The 16,916-nt window shown below is 40.8% G+C and overlaps 1 non-coding gene and 1 pseudogene across 1 annotated transcript; one reads left to right on the forward strand and one right to left on the reverse strand.

Annotated features, from left to right (window-relative positions):
- LOC129121179 (chloride channel protein A-like) overlaps positions 1-16,916 on the forward strand; it is an 84,167-nt pseudogene that overhangs the window by 18,415 nt on the left and 48,836 nt on the right.
- TRNAA-AGC (transfer RNA alanine (anticodon AGC)) lies at positions 14,866-14,938 on the reverse strand. Its single transcript has one exon. It is a non-coding gene; the product is annotated as a tRNA-Ala (tRNA).

Consider the following 16,916-nt stretch of genomic DNA (forward strand, 5'->3'; position numbering starts at 1 on the left):
CTCTCCTCTTCCTCTCCTCTTCCTCTCCTCTTCCTCTCCTCTTCCTCTCCTCTTCCTCTCCTCTTCCTCTCCTCTTCCTCTCCTCTTCCTCTCCTCTTCCTCTCCTCTTCCTCTCCTCTTCCTCTCCTCTTCCTCTCCTCTTCCTCTCCTCTTCCTCTCCTCTTCCTCTCCTCTTCCTCTCCTCTTCCTCCCCTCTTCCTCTCCTCTTCCTCTCCTCTTCCTCCCCTCTTCCTCCCCTCTTCCTCCCCTCTTCTCTCTTCATTTTGGATTTTTGAAGCTGAGAAAAGAGTTCTGCTATGGGTATGTACTGTGTGGGTGTGGGGGGAAATAGATGCAGGGGTTTAGGCTTGTTTCTTTCAGTGTTTTTGCTGGGGGAGTATCAGAGAAGGGGGACTGAGAAGGGGGAAAGCTGGAATACGGACAGTTATCAGATCAGTGGGTTTTGGAAGCCTTCACGCTTTATGTCTGGAAATCACTGAAATACAACACAGAGTGTTTTGTTCTAAATCACAGTGAAGAGACAGAACATCTACTGTTTTCTTATTAGCTATTCATAAGATAATTTTCTGTGTTGGTGCTGTATAGAAGAAGATACTTCAAAGTAAAGGAAAAAGCAGAGAAGCTCTTAAATAAACTGTCGTCCCCTTCTGTAGCTGGCTCAAGCACTCTGTTGTTGTTGCAGGCATTGCTGTACTGTGCCCCTGTTCCTTGGTGCTTACAGATTAAACATTTGAAAAGATGCAATCACTGGTTGTTCCCACTTGCAAAATGGAAGTGACCTTCAGCCTCAGCCACCTTTGCTTTATTCCTTCCAGCATGACACAACCTTTTACCTTATGTCTACCTAAAAGTAGTTGCTTTTATTTTCATGTCTGTCATTAATTTTTATTGCTCCTGATGATGATGATCCAATAGTGATGTGCAAGTGTCTGGATCTTCACTTCTTCCAGCCTCAATACCCTTCTTTGTATTTGACTTGGAGATCAATTAGTGAGCTAGAAATAAATGCCTTGTATTCTGAATCCCAATCCCCTTTTTGCTACTTTTTACTATAGGTGAATTTTCCTAAAGTAGTGGCTGAATCTCTTTCATTGATCTCTGAATTTCTTCTGGCTTGTATCCCTCTAGGAATGCAGAAACTAAAGATCCTGCCATTTTCCACATGTAGCAGTACCTTGGTTGGGAAAATGGGCAATGTTTCTCACATGCATGCTCCCTGATATATTTGCTTTACCACAGGTTTAGCAGGGGAAAGTGGAGAATACATTGGGCTTCCACCCAAATCCTTTTTGTGGACCAACCCATAGTACAGGTGCCCCAACAGCTGCAGCTCCACACCAAGAAGATAAGAGTTTGTGGCAGAAAGGTGAGGCTATGGGGGCAGGGAAGAGGTCAAGGCTTCTGAAGCCAGATTAATTGTTGAAACCAAAGTATTGTGTAATGAACAGCTGCGTGCAGAGGGGAAAGTGGATTCGCTTCTGTTGCTATTTTACAATAAGCTTTGCTCTTTTAACACTCAGTTGAGGATGTTTTCTGAAAAGAGCAGTGGATTCTGTCTCCTTCTATCTTCTCTTAGTGTTACTAGAGGGAAAAGTTAGCTAAAATTATTAACGACATAACTTCTGGCAGGGTTCAATAAGTTTTTGGCTCTTAATGTGGTACAGATGAGCAGAAACATTTTCATTTCACTGAACATGAGGCTCAGGGGAAATTTTGTTTCTTGTATATTTTGTGGCATTAACAAAACACAGTTTACAGTGAATAAACTGAGTTGAAAGCTTGTGGGTTATGTTTCTCAAGAAATTATTTGGTTTTTTTAAGTTTCATTCTACCTAGCATAATGCTACCAAGGGAATTTATTGTACTCCAGAGCATGAGATTTTCAGGAAACTTCACTTTATTTTTACAAAGACCATAGGATTAATTCTAAAGGTGAAACTTACTCTGTAGGTACCATTTTTTTCTTGATGACTAGCCAAAGCTTGTGGTTTGTATTACAACAAAAACAAAGAGTATACTGTGCCACCTTTCATTTACAGCCTGTGGAATACTCTCTTGACTCCATCTTTACTGCCACACACATACAGTGTCATGTGCATATTTTACTTGAAAGCAAATATCTCAGGATATCTTTTCCTTAGCAAAAATGGAGGTAGAGAGAAAAACCAATAAAATCCTGTATGCCTATTTTTAGTTTTAGTGCAGGATTGGAATTAAGTAGAATATAATGCAAGATATTTGGACTCTGAAGTAAATAAAACAGATCATTTTTCTACTTCAAATAAAGCTTGTTCCCTCTGTATTCCAATACCTTAAATATTAGATCTCTTTAAATCCTTTGGAGAAAGATGGATATTGTTACAGCTATCGGTAAAAATAGCATTATTAAAGTTTTGCGTAGTACACAGGGTACCTATGTAGGTGCTTGTTATAATCCTGGTTCTAAGGCATGATATACCTTGAGTCTCTCCCTGCTCCCTGTGACTGCACATGCAGGTGTTGAGCTTCTGGTGCCTGGGAATGGCTGCTGGGATTCTCCCTCTTCCAGACCCAGCTTTTCTGTCTGCAGCACTCTGTGGACCAGCTCTTGAAGCCTGAATGGATTTTGACCCTGGTATTTCCCTTTTCAGAAAATACCACCCATGTTTAGTGCAGCCACAGGGTGAATTTTTTAAACTCTATTTGTAGCAAGACCAAGATTAGTGGCAAGAAGAAAATTAAGGAGAAAAAATAATTTGAACAATAAGAGGACCTCACACTCAAGCAATTTAAGTCAGGCTGACTGTTTGTCCAACACACTAACCCCAAGATTAGACCAGTTAAGGGTTTTTTGCAGGCAACTTTTGACATGTGACCTTCCCAGAGCCTGGCAGGTACCTTTTCATACAGCTTATGATCTCTTACTTTGTTCATATCCTAATTGTGACAAAAAGCTGTGTAACTCTGAACCTGGGCTAGGGAAATAATATTCTCACAGCTTTTAATAGATTATCACTGACCTCTTGACCCCATTTTGTTGCCTGGAAGATAAAATTAAAATGTGATTTCATCCTTGCTGCTTCTTGAGGAGTCAAGCAGAAAATTCAATTACTATTACAGCTGCCAGATTATGTTCTGTGCCTGTGATTTGTTGTTTTGTGAGTTGTTCTAGCTCAGCATGAATTTCCACAGTTTCACTTAAATAAATTTACTTATAAATTATCTCAGTGCCCATGGATGCAGATTGACACTTAAGAAATGAACATTCAGGAAAGCTCTGATTCAGGAAAGCTCTGATTCAGCAAAGTCTTTTGAAGTGCTCATTAAAGCCATTATATTGTGTTATTTAGATGTAACCTGAAGTGCTGAGTGCCAGTGGTAAGTGCAGTACATCACAGTTTTCTCCTATGTGTGCCAGCACCAGTGTCTCACCTGCTTGGTTCCACATCTGTGAGGTGTGCAAGAAGAGATCAGCTTTAAATGAATTAGCTGAGTTCTCTAAATCAAAAGGGAAGATTTATTTCCTCCATGGAAATTACTTTGAGGTATCAGGTTTTGTGAGAGAGGATGCAATGATTCATGTCACTGGCAGGATGCTCAGAACAGTTTTCTCCTTTCTTTGACTCAGATTACGAACTTGCTGGACATGAACATCTTGGCCTTCATTCCAACCATCCTCCTTGCAGTCTTTAGAAGTCTTCTAGGAGCTTCCTTTTTCCCCCTAAATTTAAAGATGAATCAATTATATATGCAGTTCTTTAATTCAATTCCAAAATTGTCCCTTAGAAAAACAAGCAACCTTTTGAAGACTGTGCTTATCTTTGTAAAAAAATAATATGGTTCTCTTAACTATATTACATTTACAGATACTAATGAGGGTGAGTCACAAACTGCTGGATGGGAACATGAATCTGACCTGCTGGTACTTAACAATGTGCAACAGAGTAAAGAAAACACGGATTTTCAAAATGCATGCATGTGTATTTAATGTTGGTAGGAATATAAGAATAGAGAAGATGTTTTTTTCTTTGTTTAGTTTGATTTGATTTGGTTTGTATGCTTGAAGTTTTTTACCTGCAGAGTCATTCTCCTGCTGCTCTTCTACTCTGCTGACACTTTATCATCTTAGTGGCACATAGCAGTGGTGTTGGTGTGCTTTTGCATTTATTTGCAATCTATGGAGAGCTCCAATGTCCTGATAAGACATGATGGGGCCACTTTACATCTAGGCTTTGGAATTTCCATTTGGCATCATACATTTTTGGGGAGAGTCATGCCATTGGTGAAGAAAGGGTATAGGCAAAGGGTTCCTGTATTTTGAATATTTTAATGCTTTTCAGTTTTATGCTTTGGTTATAGCTTAAGCACGTTGTTATGAAGAACATTATGACCTTAACAATCCTATAAAACAGGTTGAGAGAGTTAGATTTGTTCAGCCTGGAGCAGAGAAGGCTTTGGTGAGGCCTTAGAGCAGCTTCCAATACCTTAAGAGGTATTGGAAGAAATACCAATAATACCAAAGCCTCTCCAGAAAGGCTGGAGAGGGACTTTTTACAAGAACACATTGTGATGGAATGTGGGGGAAGGGCTTCAAACTTAAAAAGGGCAGGTTTAAATTCAATATTAGAAGAAATTTTTGGCTCTGAAGGAGGGGAGATACTGGACAAGGTTAATCAGGGAAGTTGTGTACTCCCCATCCCTGGAAGTGCTCAAGGCCAGGTTGGTCTAGTGCAAGGTGTCCCTGCTCATGGCATGGGTATTGGAACTATATGATCTTTCAGGTCCCTTTCATTGCAAACCATTCTATGATTAAATGTGAAGAAAGAAAATCTTCAGAACTTTTCTACTGCACTTTTAGTAAATTTAGCATATTTGAGAAGTCTCTTTAGAAAATACCTACTTGTCAAAAGTTTTCTATATTTCCATTATTTTTGAGGAATTGTTTCTGAGGAGTTTTCCAGTTTTTTTTAAGTGTTGAGATAACCTATCTTTAGGGAAACTGGTGCATGCTGAAGGCCCTTTCTTCTACCCTCTTACAGGCAGACTTTCCAGTATGTTTAATGTATGCTATATCTGGTTTTTTGTATATATTGATTTCTCTTCTCTCCCTGCTGGAGAGAGGATTGCTCAACTGAAGACCAGTGAGTTGGTTATAGAGATGCTCTCCTACCATCAGCCCAGACATCCCTTCAGCAGCTCCCACTCTGAGCCAGCAAAAATACATATGTTTCAGGGAAAGGCAATCACCTTGACTTGCATTGACAGCCTGCATGATCCTGGGAGGAAAACAAAATTTTGAATATGAGAGAGGAAACTTTTAGAGCTGAGAGTGTAAGTAACTGTAGGTTGAGGCACATAGTCAAGTCTCTGCAAGCTCTCTACAGACTGGTACAGATGCATGTTTCCCAATGGTTTACCTCTCCATAGGGTCAGGAAGAGAGCATTTCATTTAGCTTTTGGAAGTTCTATGTGTGCTCTGGCAGCCCACCACCTCCTCTGCCTAGTCGTGTCTTGGTCGGAGGAGCAATCTGCTGTTGGGTTCTCTGCTGGCACATCAGAGGTGAAATCTGACCTGGCGAGAAGGAGGAGGAGGAGGAGGGATCCCGGTGCAAGGGCTGTGCTGGAGCATGCCCGTGCTGAGGATGACAGCTGAATTTCAGCTCCTCTTAGTGGCAGGATGCTGGCATTTCTGTTGGCAGTGTGTTTGCTCACCCTCCAGTGAGGGAACACACCCCGATGAAGCTCACTTCAAGCTTTTTGCTTCTACGTTTGCAAGAGTGAGTAAGGTCAGTAAGGAAAACAGGAATTCTCAGCTTTAGGGAGAGCCCTTCCCCTGCCCAGCCTTCTCACGTTGTGCTACAGCTTTGCTCCCCCATCTCTCTAGATTCATGGTTTGTGCTGTTGAGCACTGCAATGAGATGTCTTAACCAAAATCCAGTTTTCAGTCCAGCAGGGCAAGGAGCAGAGTCCCATGTGTGACTCCCATTAGTCCTGTGGAAATGCCGTGGCTTCCCAAGGACCTCTGTTTGCCAGGGGCTGGGTTTGTAACCATTACTGTTTAACAATTTGGAGCTGGAGTCCTGTGCTTGACAGCCATTTCTCCTACCATTGGGAAGCCTTTGGCTTTCTCATGGTGCATTACAGAAACCTTGCACAAACTGCTTGAGCACGTAAAAACCACTGCTTTTTGCTCTCTGGAATAAAAACCAAGACATGCACCAACACAAGCCAGTGAGAGCCAGTGTGTCAGAAGACACTACAGAATTGAATGTAAGACCATCTAGCAAAGATTTAGTGCCAGACATAAAGAAAACACTAAGAAAACACCTCAGAATTATTTTATGTTGTTCAAGAAGTGATGCCTTGCTGGTTCCAAAAATTCATGGAGTGGTTAGCACCTTGCCAGCTCATACCTGAAAATGGGAGAACAGCATGTGTTTTGTAAGGCTGTGGTGCTTATAAAGCTTTTCCATATATATTTTTTCCCTTAATCCTGAATTTTTTTTAAATTCTGCTTTTTATTTTTTTAATGTTAACTTTGTAGCATGAACTCTTATTCAGACTGTTTTTCCTTTTCTGTTAGCTGTAGAAGATCCTGCTCAGGTCACAGTCCTTATTTTATTATAACTTGGCAGAAAAAGGCAGGAAAGAAACTGTTTGATCTGAGAGAGAACCGTGCAACTTTTTTTTTTTTTAATAAACTCACATAATGAGGCAGCTGAAAGAAACTATGTCACAGTGACTTTAACCAAAAATAATCTTGTATAAACCAGCTTGCATTTAAACTTGGAAAGAACCCATCACAGTATCTTCCACACCCACAGCATAACCCGGAGTCCCATTCCTTTGACTGGAATTGAATATCTAATCTTCAGCCCATAGATTAGATGAAGCTGTCTTCTAAGAGCCCTACTGCCCCTTGGCCTGCATTTGCTTCTCCTCAATTCATCACCTTTCTCTCTGTGAGGAAATCACAATGTAGATAATGTTTTGCCAAGAATCTGGCAGAGCTATCTTTCTTTTTCTATTTTTTTTTAAATCACGTTGATTAATGTTTCTGTTCCAAAAGCTCAGGGTTTCCATGGGCAGGGTGGAAGCTGTCAAAAGCTGTCAAAACTTTAAAGGGATAGTTGAGAGGATTATTTTCCTTTCTCCCTAGCTGTGAAGACAGGCTACTGCTTTAAATGTGTAGCCACTGGCTCTAGGCTAGCTGTCCTTCTAGCTCCCTTTGGACTTCAGAGTTCTGGCAAAATGTTGACCTGGGTTTGAACTGTCCCAGAGTCAAGTTTTCAAAAACAAAACCTGACCTGAGCTTTGTGAAGACTGAGCTACTCCCAGTTTCATCTATCTGTTGTAGATGTATTCTGCCCCTAAGCTTGTAATCTTTGAGATACAGGGGAACAAAGGCTTGAGATACAATTGTCTGACAACTTGTCACAGCTGCACACAGCTGAATCTCAGCTTGAAGGTTTCCATAAATGTGCTATCTGAGCTGTTTAATACCTATCCACAGAGGGGATGAAACCTTGTGCTTGGAAAATATATTATTACTCTGGTTGTGTGTTCCTGTAATTTTTCTCCAGACATCTACTGAAATATTTTCCAAATATCTTTTTATTTTGGGTGTATCTTCAATTGGTATAGAAATGCAAATTAATCTCAATTAAGATAAAACCCTGAAGATTAGTTTTGAATGAAATATAACTGTTATACTGAACTATATTGTGATGAAAAATGCAGCACTGAAATGCAGTGCAGTCATCTCATGTAAAAACTCCCTTTGCTTTTGGTGAATGCAAAGCAGCCAGTGAAAACCACTTCTGCTGTGCTGTGTTCTGTTTCAAATATTTTTGGTTTCATTCATGTTTACTTCATAATGAACATGTAGAAAACGAGAAGGACCTGATAAAGTATCTTCAGCCCTTTGGATTGTAAGTCTGTGTCTCCACCACATAGCATATAATTAGCTCTAGGCTTTATAGCTGTCTAGTCTTGCTAGGATGTCTAGGAACATTTTCTGTTGATTAACTGAGTATTAATCCTGTCATAACATCCTCATGAGAGAAGGGAAGCAATAAGTTTGCAAGTTAGAAACAAGTCTTTAACTGTTCATACTGACCAGGGACTTCAGATTTGCACAAATGGGGAGGAATTTAAATTGAAATAATGGACCCTTTCTGACTCACAGCATACTTGTAAGTACCAAGGAAAGATGCACAGATCCTGAGTCCCTGCTGTGCACAAGTGGCAGCCTGCAAAGAACTGGGTCTGGCTGTGTCTCCACCATCTGCCAGGGTGCAGGGTGGGAAGCTGGCCGTGTGTAGAGCATTCCATGGGCTCCAAATCTCCATGAAGGGACCAGTGGTCTCTGCTGGCCACAGAGCCAGAGGCCAGTTCCCTGGCTGCAGCAGTCGCATCCCTGAAGTTAGATTGGAGGAGTCTCAGCTTTACTCATTGCTAATGAGCAAATGTGGGATACATGGGCAGGACAAAAGGGTATGATTCTTGTGGTAAGTGGTGGCATTAGTGGGTTTAGACACTTTTCTTTCTTTGTTTTGTCCATCCTTACATCTCAGAATGGGCTGTTTGCTTAATGCCTGCAGGTATGCTTGACAAGTATTACAGGATATTTACTGTATTTCCTTCCTTGTGCTCTTGTCTTGAGTGTGAGAAATTGCCACATGAGAAACAACTCAGAAACATAAGTGGGGAGGATCACCATGAGCCTATCTATGTGAATACAGTTATTAACCATTTCTTCCAGTTAGTAAAGATTTCAGAGGGAAAAAATTCAAAGGTGTGTCAGACCTGAGTATTTAAAATGAATTCATGTAGAGACGAAAGTAACACTTAATCTTTTAATCACTGAAATTTAATCACACTTAAACTTTTCCAGTAAGAGGCATTTGCTGACATGTCAAAATAAGGGCGGGGGGGGGGAAGGAAAAAAAGAACTAAAGGGAACTAAACATGTAAAAGAGCATGAAACGTGGCTGTATGTATCACACAAGTTCTTCTTCAATTTGGAATCCTAATTCTGCTTTGCAAAATGTAAAGGCCTAGTAGATAGGTATATAAATCTATAGAAGACAGGCTGTGTTTGAGCTGGAAATCTGGAACTGGAAACTGATGAAAAATCTTTGTTGTTCTCAGCTCCAGTTGGCTGAGGGACATGATTTGATCAGTCCTCTCTGTGAGGACATGAATAGGTAACCCAGTACAAACTGTAATCCAGGAATTTAAAATGGCAAGTATTGTGCTAATAAACAGGCAGGGAATATGTGGCTGAATGGCTTGGGACTGTGTGGTTAAACACCTGAAGATATCCTTGAATCTGATACAGGCTTTGCAGTACAAGTATATTTCTTAAGAAATACAGGTGAGGAATCCAGAGGAAGTAGAAAACGACTTAGACTGAGGTTAAATTACAGCTTGATTTCACAGCCATTGCAAATGGCCACTGCCATCTTCCAGTTTTGCAAATTCACAAATTTGTAAAGTGTATTTTTGTCCTTCCATGAGGGCAGCATCATATACACATTGCATCAAACAAACTGTAAATACTGACTAGCTTGCCATTAGTGACTGGACTAATTTCATGGTTTAGGAATGGTGTTCCCCAATTCAGTACTCCCATTAAAAACTATGAGCTGCTCCCCTTCCCTCTCTGGTGGGAGAAAAAAGCAGAAATTGCACATTGAGATAAGAGCAATTTACTGGAAATAGCACTGAGATAAGGAAAAAGTAACAGCAACTAAAGTAATAACAAAAATATACAAAGAGAGGATGATTTACATGCCAAATGCTCATGAAACCCAAGTCAAGGAAAACAAAGGTGGACAGACCCTATGCCTTCCATGCTTACTCCTTCTTTGAAGAAAAAGAGCCCCTTTCCCCCTGCCCCTAGCTTTTCAGATGTCCCTGATATAAAATGGTATTGAATTCCACAAGGTCTTTGTCATGTGCCATCCCACTGGGCCAGAACCAAGACAATTCCAAACAGCTTATATATACTAAAATAAACTTATATGTACTTATATAAACGAATATATACTTATATAGAAAGGATACACACTTTCCCATGCTTGCCACCAATTCTAGTCTGTTATTTGACTTGTAATACTTGATTCAGTGTTGTTTGCTATAACATGTATTTACATTTGATTTGTAAAAGCAGCCTTTGTCACTTAGTACTAGGATTTGGTATCTCTGGCTATTTGGGTTGCTACAGGAAAAGTCTTTTCCCTTACTCTGACATACTTTTTTTCTCCTCCTCTTTATTTTAAGGACTAAATGCTTGCAAATGTTATTTTTCAAAACAAAACTATTTTTTGCTGTTAAGGAAAAAATATCTGAAACCACAATAATTATTTGTCTGTCTCTGAATCAAAAATAGTCAGGCTGATCCAATCTAGAGGCCTGGATGGGCTTAGTGTCAATTTTTCATTTGGTGGGGCTACAAGTTATAAAGAGTACATAATGTGGAAACTGGATAGATCTGAAAGGAATTAGCATCAAATTGATCTGAACTTTGAAAGGTCATGCATGTGCTGAAGGTAGTGATGATGTCTCTAATGAGCTTGTAATAAGACTAAATGTGGAAAAGTCGCTTGTTCACTCTTCTCTTTTTCTTAGGAATTGAAAAAGGGAATTATGATTGCAGCTTTAAGACTTTAGTTAGGACCATTTAAATTTGGCTCATTTCAGCGTAATGTGAGATTATCAATCAGTGCTCCAGGAGCAGATAAATACAATTACCCTTTTGAGATCCAATGGATTAGCAATAAGCACTCTTGCCACTTTAGGAGATGCAATATGAACCAAATAACAAAGAAATTGTAAGGTGCTGAATTTTGTCTTGTGTATTGATTGAACCCAGTCAAGTGAATGGTTTTGCTTTTAAACTGTGATAGTGAAAGATTGCAGCTCCAGGTGAGGCTGTATGTGGCTATGCCAGCATGACAGCTCTCCTTCTACCATAGCTTCTCCTCACACATTTACACTGAACAGTGCTTTTGGTAGTGTTTTGTAGCTCTTCTGGCAGGCATTGACATTCCTTGGAGAAGGAGGAATAGGAAGTCACGGGAAGGCAATAGAAGGGGTTTAAGAAGCAATGGGGTTTTTCCACCAGCAAGTCTCAGTACTGCACATGTATCCCTGCAGTGTGACAGTGCAGTTCTCCTGTTGCCACCAGGGAGAAATCTGTCTTTACTAAATGCACTGACTTCAAACAGGAAGAGCTAGTGGTACAAAACCCTGTGTGTAAGCAAGCCCTACACCTCCACTCTCTGTGCTTTGCTCTTCTTGCTCAACCATTTGTACTTTAATTGTAAAAACCCCACTTTCTTCTGTTGTTTCTCTCTCAGTTATTTTGGCATTGCTGCAAGCTTCGAATTGCTTCTCAGATGTGCTGGTTTTGAGTGTGCATTCCTTTACTGGTAGCAAAGACCTATGTATAGAACTTGAGGCTTTGATATAAATGAGTCACACAATCATATGGCTTCGAAACCAGGGCAGAGTAATCAGGTTTTCTTCTTTTATTGACCATTATGAATTTGGAATATATTCTTGTTTCAGAGGTTGGAATAATGTGAAAAGCAAATACAAGACTGGGAAGCATCTTGTGTCCCTTTGGTTGCCAATCTGAGGTCTGGAAGAAATTTTTCTTGTGCTAGATATTGGCTGCATTTTAATTTTTCCTTGTAGCTCTGAGCAGGGATCAGGTGGGTCAAATACCACAGATCTCCTGCTCTTTGTTCCAGGAACAGAGTTCATATTGTTACCGTGTAGCTCGTGGTGATGTCCAGAGCACGCTGGCTGCTTTCCAGACTGGAAGAAGGAAGCTGTACCTGCTTGGAGAGTTCACTTGTTCCGGATGACAGCGATTGAGAAAGCGTCCAGGAATAGCAGAGCTGTGGAGGGAGGCTGGTTGTGGCCAGCATGATAACTGGCAGTCTAAGCTGCAAAATGTTGAAATAACTGGTGCCACTGTTTACCAAAGGAGAGTTTCAGGAACGTGTGGGACAGACGTCTTTGAGGTGTGGTTTGAGTATAGCCTGTGCTGCTGTGGAAAAAGGAAACCTCTGTGTCCTTCCAGCTCTCCATGGCGCTCTCCAGCGCAAAGCTTTCTAATTGTAAATGCATCCATCAGCTCTGAGTGCTGTTCTTAGCCACTGAAGTGCTCCTCAGGAATGATAATTCTTGGTCAGCTAATCCCCTTTGATAGAGTTACAGTGTTGTGTGGGCAAAGCAGTCAAGGCCAGTCTCTATGCATTTCAATTTTTTCCCCCTCATTTTCTGTGTTCAGACAGCATAAAGTAATTCCTGGTTTTGAGAATTTGGGGTTTCAGCAGCCAGAAGTTTATTAGAGGAATATAAGCATTATGATACCAGATAGATTAGCACAATAAATAACAAACTGATCTAGTAAACTAGATTTGTTAGTTAACAAAACAACTTAATTGGGATATTTAAGGGAAAGTTGGCTTTTTGTGTAAATCGACACATCCTATACAGGCAGCAAGGCAAGTTATATTCATCCATTTAATAATTTTCATTTTGTTTTGCTTTTAATATTTAAGCATAAATCAACTCAAGAGGGAAATTTCAGAAACGAGCAGTTCATCAAGTGTATGGATTGGTCCAGATGGAGTCAGATATTCTAATCAAGCCTTCCATCAAGGGGAGTTATGTGATTGATACTTGAGAAGAAACTCAAATAACTTGAGAGTATATTAAACTATATTCACTCATAGGGCAAGTTTTCTTTAAAGTAATGTAATGCTCCCTTCTGACATATCAGAACTAGTTGAGACAAATATGCTGGGAAGATCCTGAGTTGCTACCTCTGAAAGGAAGCAGGAAAGAAGTCCTGCTCAAGTAGTCCAGTTGCCTGTCTTTGGTTTAAATCACTGCAGGTTCTCCTTATTTAGATCAGGATTAACATCACACAGACCAGACTGGAGAGAACATATATTCCTTGTTTTCCTGGAAGTGCCCCAGATGCTGAAGCTGTCATGTAAACTCATTACTTTTTAGAAATAAGGTTAAGGCAAATTAGGACTACTAAAAACTGCCTTTTTGTAGAAGGAACTTTTAATGTTTTGTATCTCTGCATGTCTCTTCCTCTGTGTTGCAGGTGCTGTGCTTCCAGTTGAGGGTGGGAAGCAAGGGATCACATCACTTTTTAACCGTGGGACTCATAAAGAATCTGGATGCACATCCCTCTGCATTGCTTTGGCATTTTATTTCATCCTTGGCTGTTGAACAGTGGGTTCTGGACTTGCCAGTGGCCTGGTTATTCCTATACTTCAGCTCTGCTTTGTGCTCTCTGTATGAAAGGCCTGTGTCAAGTAGCAACAATCTGAATTTGTAGATTGAAACTTGGCAATAGTAAAGCACCAAGTGCTTGGAGGAAGCTGTACAGGTAGAACAGGATGAGTTGCTTGGAAAAAGATGCTAAAACTGGGGAAAGCAATGAAGAAATATCATCTGAGAATAGCTGTGGAAGGACCATAGCCAAAACTGTGGACTTTCCAAGTTTAGATCGTTTGAATCCTCTGGGGATCCAGAAAGAGTCTCAACTTCTGGCTCCATCTCTGTAACTGTGGGACTATGGGTTCAGATCCAGACTTTTCATCTGTTTCTTATGTATGTAATAGCTTGAACCTTAATCTTGGACATAATGCCCTGAACTTTGGAGAAAACTGCAGCTGGGTCTTTGTCATAGTTTTTAGAAAGCTGTTGTGGCCTAGAGCAAGGTTCTTGCAGTAATGCTGAGAGGCTTAATGTTCAGCAAGCAAGGGGTCATGGCTGGAGAGGGCATAATGCCATTCAAAAATATTGAAAAAATATAGAAAGAATTAGTTGTGTGCACAACCTCCTGCCTTTGCCCTACCCCTGTGTATTCACCTCCAGCCCTCCCCAAAAATGTTGTCTAAATCAATTCTTAATATGCAGTGTTTGCTGAAACATGGTGTACTTGGCTGAATAGATACAGACAGTTAAGTCTATCAGTCAGCACTCGTGTTTTTGACCTGATAACCTAATTTTTATAACCAGTCTAGAACTACACAGAGTTTTAAAAACCATTCCAGAACTTTATCCATTAATAAAATAGATCAGTTGTATGATTAAATGGAAAAAAGTTGTGTAATGGTGCAAGATGATGCTCCTTAAATAACAGAATCATAGAATATCCTGAGTTGGAAGGGACCCACTAAGATTATCAAAGTCCACCTCCTGGCCCTGGACAGGACACTCCAAGAATCGTATCACGTGCCTGAGAGCATTTTCCAAATGCTTCTTGGACTCTGTCAGGTTTGGTGCTCTGACCACTTCCCTGGGGAGCCTGCTCCAGTGCCTAACCACCCACTGGATGAAAAACAATTTCCTAATATCCAACCTAAACCCCCCCTGACAGCTTCAAGCCATTCCCTTGAGTCCTGTCACTGGTCACATAGAGAGGAGACATCAGTGTCCATCCCTCCTCTTCCCCTCACAAGGAAGTTGCACACTGCGATGAGGTCTCCCCTCAGTCTCCTCAAGTCTGAGCAGACCAAGTGAGCTCAGCCACTCCTCATCAGACTTCCTCTTCAGACCCTTCACCACCCTTGTGACCTCCTTTGGATGCTCTGTAAGCGCTCAATGCCTTTTTTTTATATTGTGATGCCCAAAACTTCTCACAGCATTTGAGGTGAGGCCACAGAGCAGAGCAGGACAATCCCTTCCTTGCCTGGCTGGCCATGATGTGCCTGATGGCCACTAGGACAGGGTTGGCCCTCCTGGCTGCCAGGGCACTGCTGGCTCATGTTCAGTGTGCCATCAAGCCCTGGGGCCCTTCCTGCAGTGCTGCTCTCCAGCCCCTTGCGCAGCAAAATGGGATGCTGGAGAATGCGGGCATCGATCCCGCTGCCTCTCGCATGCTAAGCGAGCGCTCTACCATTTGAGCTAATTCCCCCTGTGCACAGGCAGAAAAGAAATAACTATATAATACATACAATAAAAATTACTATTGTATGAATAATAGTAATTCATGATTTCTGGGAAGTGAATTTACAAATCCTGTTCATTGTCTGACACTTGAGTCTGTATATCTAATTCCTTGCATTTGGGATGGAATGCTGTGTATCACATCAGCAATTACCTGCACAATTGTGCTACATTTTGGCTTAGCTCTTCAGTGTAGGTTGGTTTGAGGACTCCTGGGTTCTCTTCATTCATAGTTTTGGCCAAGTCATTTATACCTTTTACTCCTTTTTGCCCATTTATTATATGACTGTAATATTTTACTTGCCAGGTTTATGGAACAAATGCAGCCTTAATTTTGAGAAATTATATAAAACTAGAGTTCTAGAAGTGTGGCCTTTTAATCTGAAATATCTCAGTATGTCCTTCTGTGACCTATACTTTTGACTTTTGCTATAAGGTTAATTTTATTGTGCTTGGAGAGCCATGAAGACAGTCATGCTGTTAGTCCTATTTTATCAGAGTGTGGTAAATCTGGCAGCTTCATGCTTGAGATTGGCATAAAGTAAATGGTCATACTACGGAAGGTTGCTAGAGCTTTTTGTGGGAAAGTAGTTGCTACAGAACCTGAAAAAATTAATCTGGAATGAAAAGAATATTAAAGCATTTCCAGAAAACACCACTACTGGCAAAAGGATTGCTCTTTTTCTTCTTGTATACAGGTGCAGAGGAGCTTTGTATGGCAGAACAATGGGCTCAATCCTTGTTTCCCTAACTGCTGTTCAAACTAGTGAGTATGGATTGATACAGGTCTCTGCTGCCATTGGAGCTGCCTCATTTTTCAGAGGTGTTTTAAGACTGATCATCCCCCTCACTGTGATAATGGTAAGTATGTAGAGTTTCCAAGTATTTTTGTGGCCTTGAGTTGAGCTTTTGCTGCTGCAGCTAAAAGAAGCACTGGTACCTTGTGCACATTGAACCAGAGATAAATAAATTATTGGCCTGTCTGTTTCTGGTTTGCCCAAAAAGGGTTTTTTGTTTTGGTTTGTTTTATCTGGGAACTTTTAAATGTGGATTGTAAGTTTGGAAGTAACATTTTGATTGAGAAATCTGACCATCTCTTGTTGTCATCTTATTGTGAAACTCCCATACCTTCTTGGTGGTTTCTCATGGGCATCTCCTCACAGCACTGACTCCTTCTTCACAGTACAGCCAACAAACTCCAACTCTCTTCACAGCACAGACAACAAATTCCAATTCTCTCCTCCCCCAGCTACCCCACTCTTTTGTAGCACTCGTCTTCTTATTGGACACAGCTGTGGCCTGTTAAGGGCAGGCCTGTTCCTAATCTTTGGTGATTAGTACAGCTGCCACTCCTCAGGTGTGAGATTACCTTCTGCACTATTCTCTTACATTCTGTCCCTCCACAGTCTCTTTCCCTATTTTTAATTTTTTTGAGGTTAGAAAAATGATAATGCCATCAGTGGTTTACAAAGAAGAAAAGGGGTTTCTGCTGGGTTACAAAACAGTTGTAGGTCACACTGCTTACCTTGTAAATTCCCTTCTGTGGGGGATCAGGCCCTTGTAAAATTCACCTTTTAATGCTGGGGTTGAGTATGGCCTCATGGATGGAGTAAGGATTTACAGTATAGGCAAGTGATCTAATGGGAAACCTCACAGGTCTCTCTGGTCAAGTTATGCCTCAAAGATTTCAAAATTTTGGGATTCATTTGGAACACATTTCACATATCTGTTTCCCCCTCCTTTCGTAACAGAACATCTTGAGTCCACACTACAATACTTTCCAGACAAACTTCTGAAAGCTGAAGTATTTGCAAATAATTTTCTTTCACTTAGAGAGGGTGTTTTTGCTCTCCCTGATTGCAACACCTGGGGACAGCGAGTTGTAAGGCGCAGCTGAAATTCAGCTTAATCAACAGAGAAGTGAAACTGAGGTCACAAGGGGGAAC

Source organism: Agelaius phoeniceus, chromosome 1, assembly GCF_051311805.1.
Source record: "Agelaius phoeniceus isolate bAgePho1 chromosome 1, bAgePho1.hap1, whole genome shotgun sequence".
NCBI classification, from domain to species: domain Eukaryota; kingdom Metazoa; phylum Chordata; class Aves; order Passeriformes; family Icteridae; genus Agelaius; species Agelaius phoeniceus.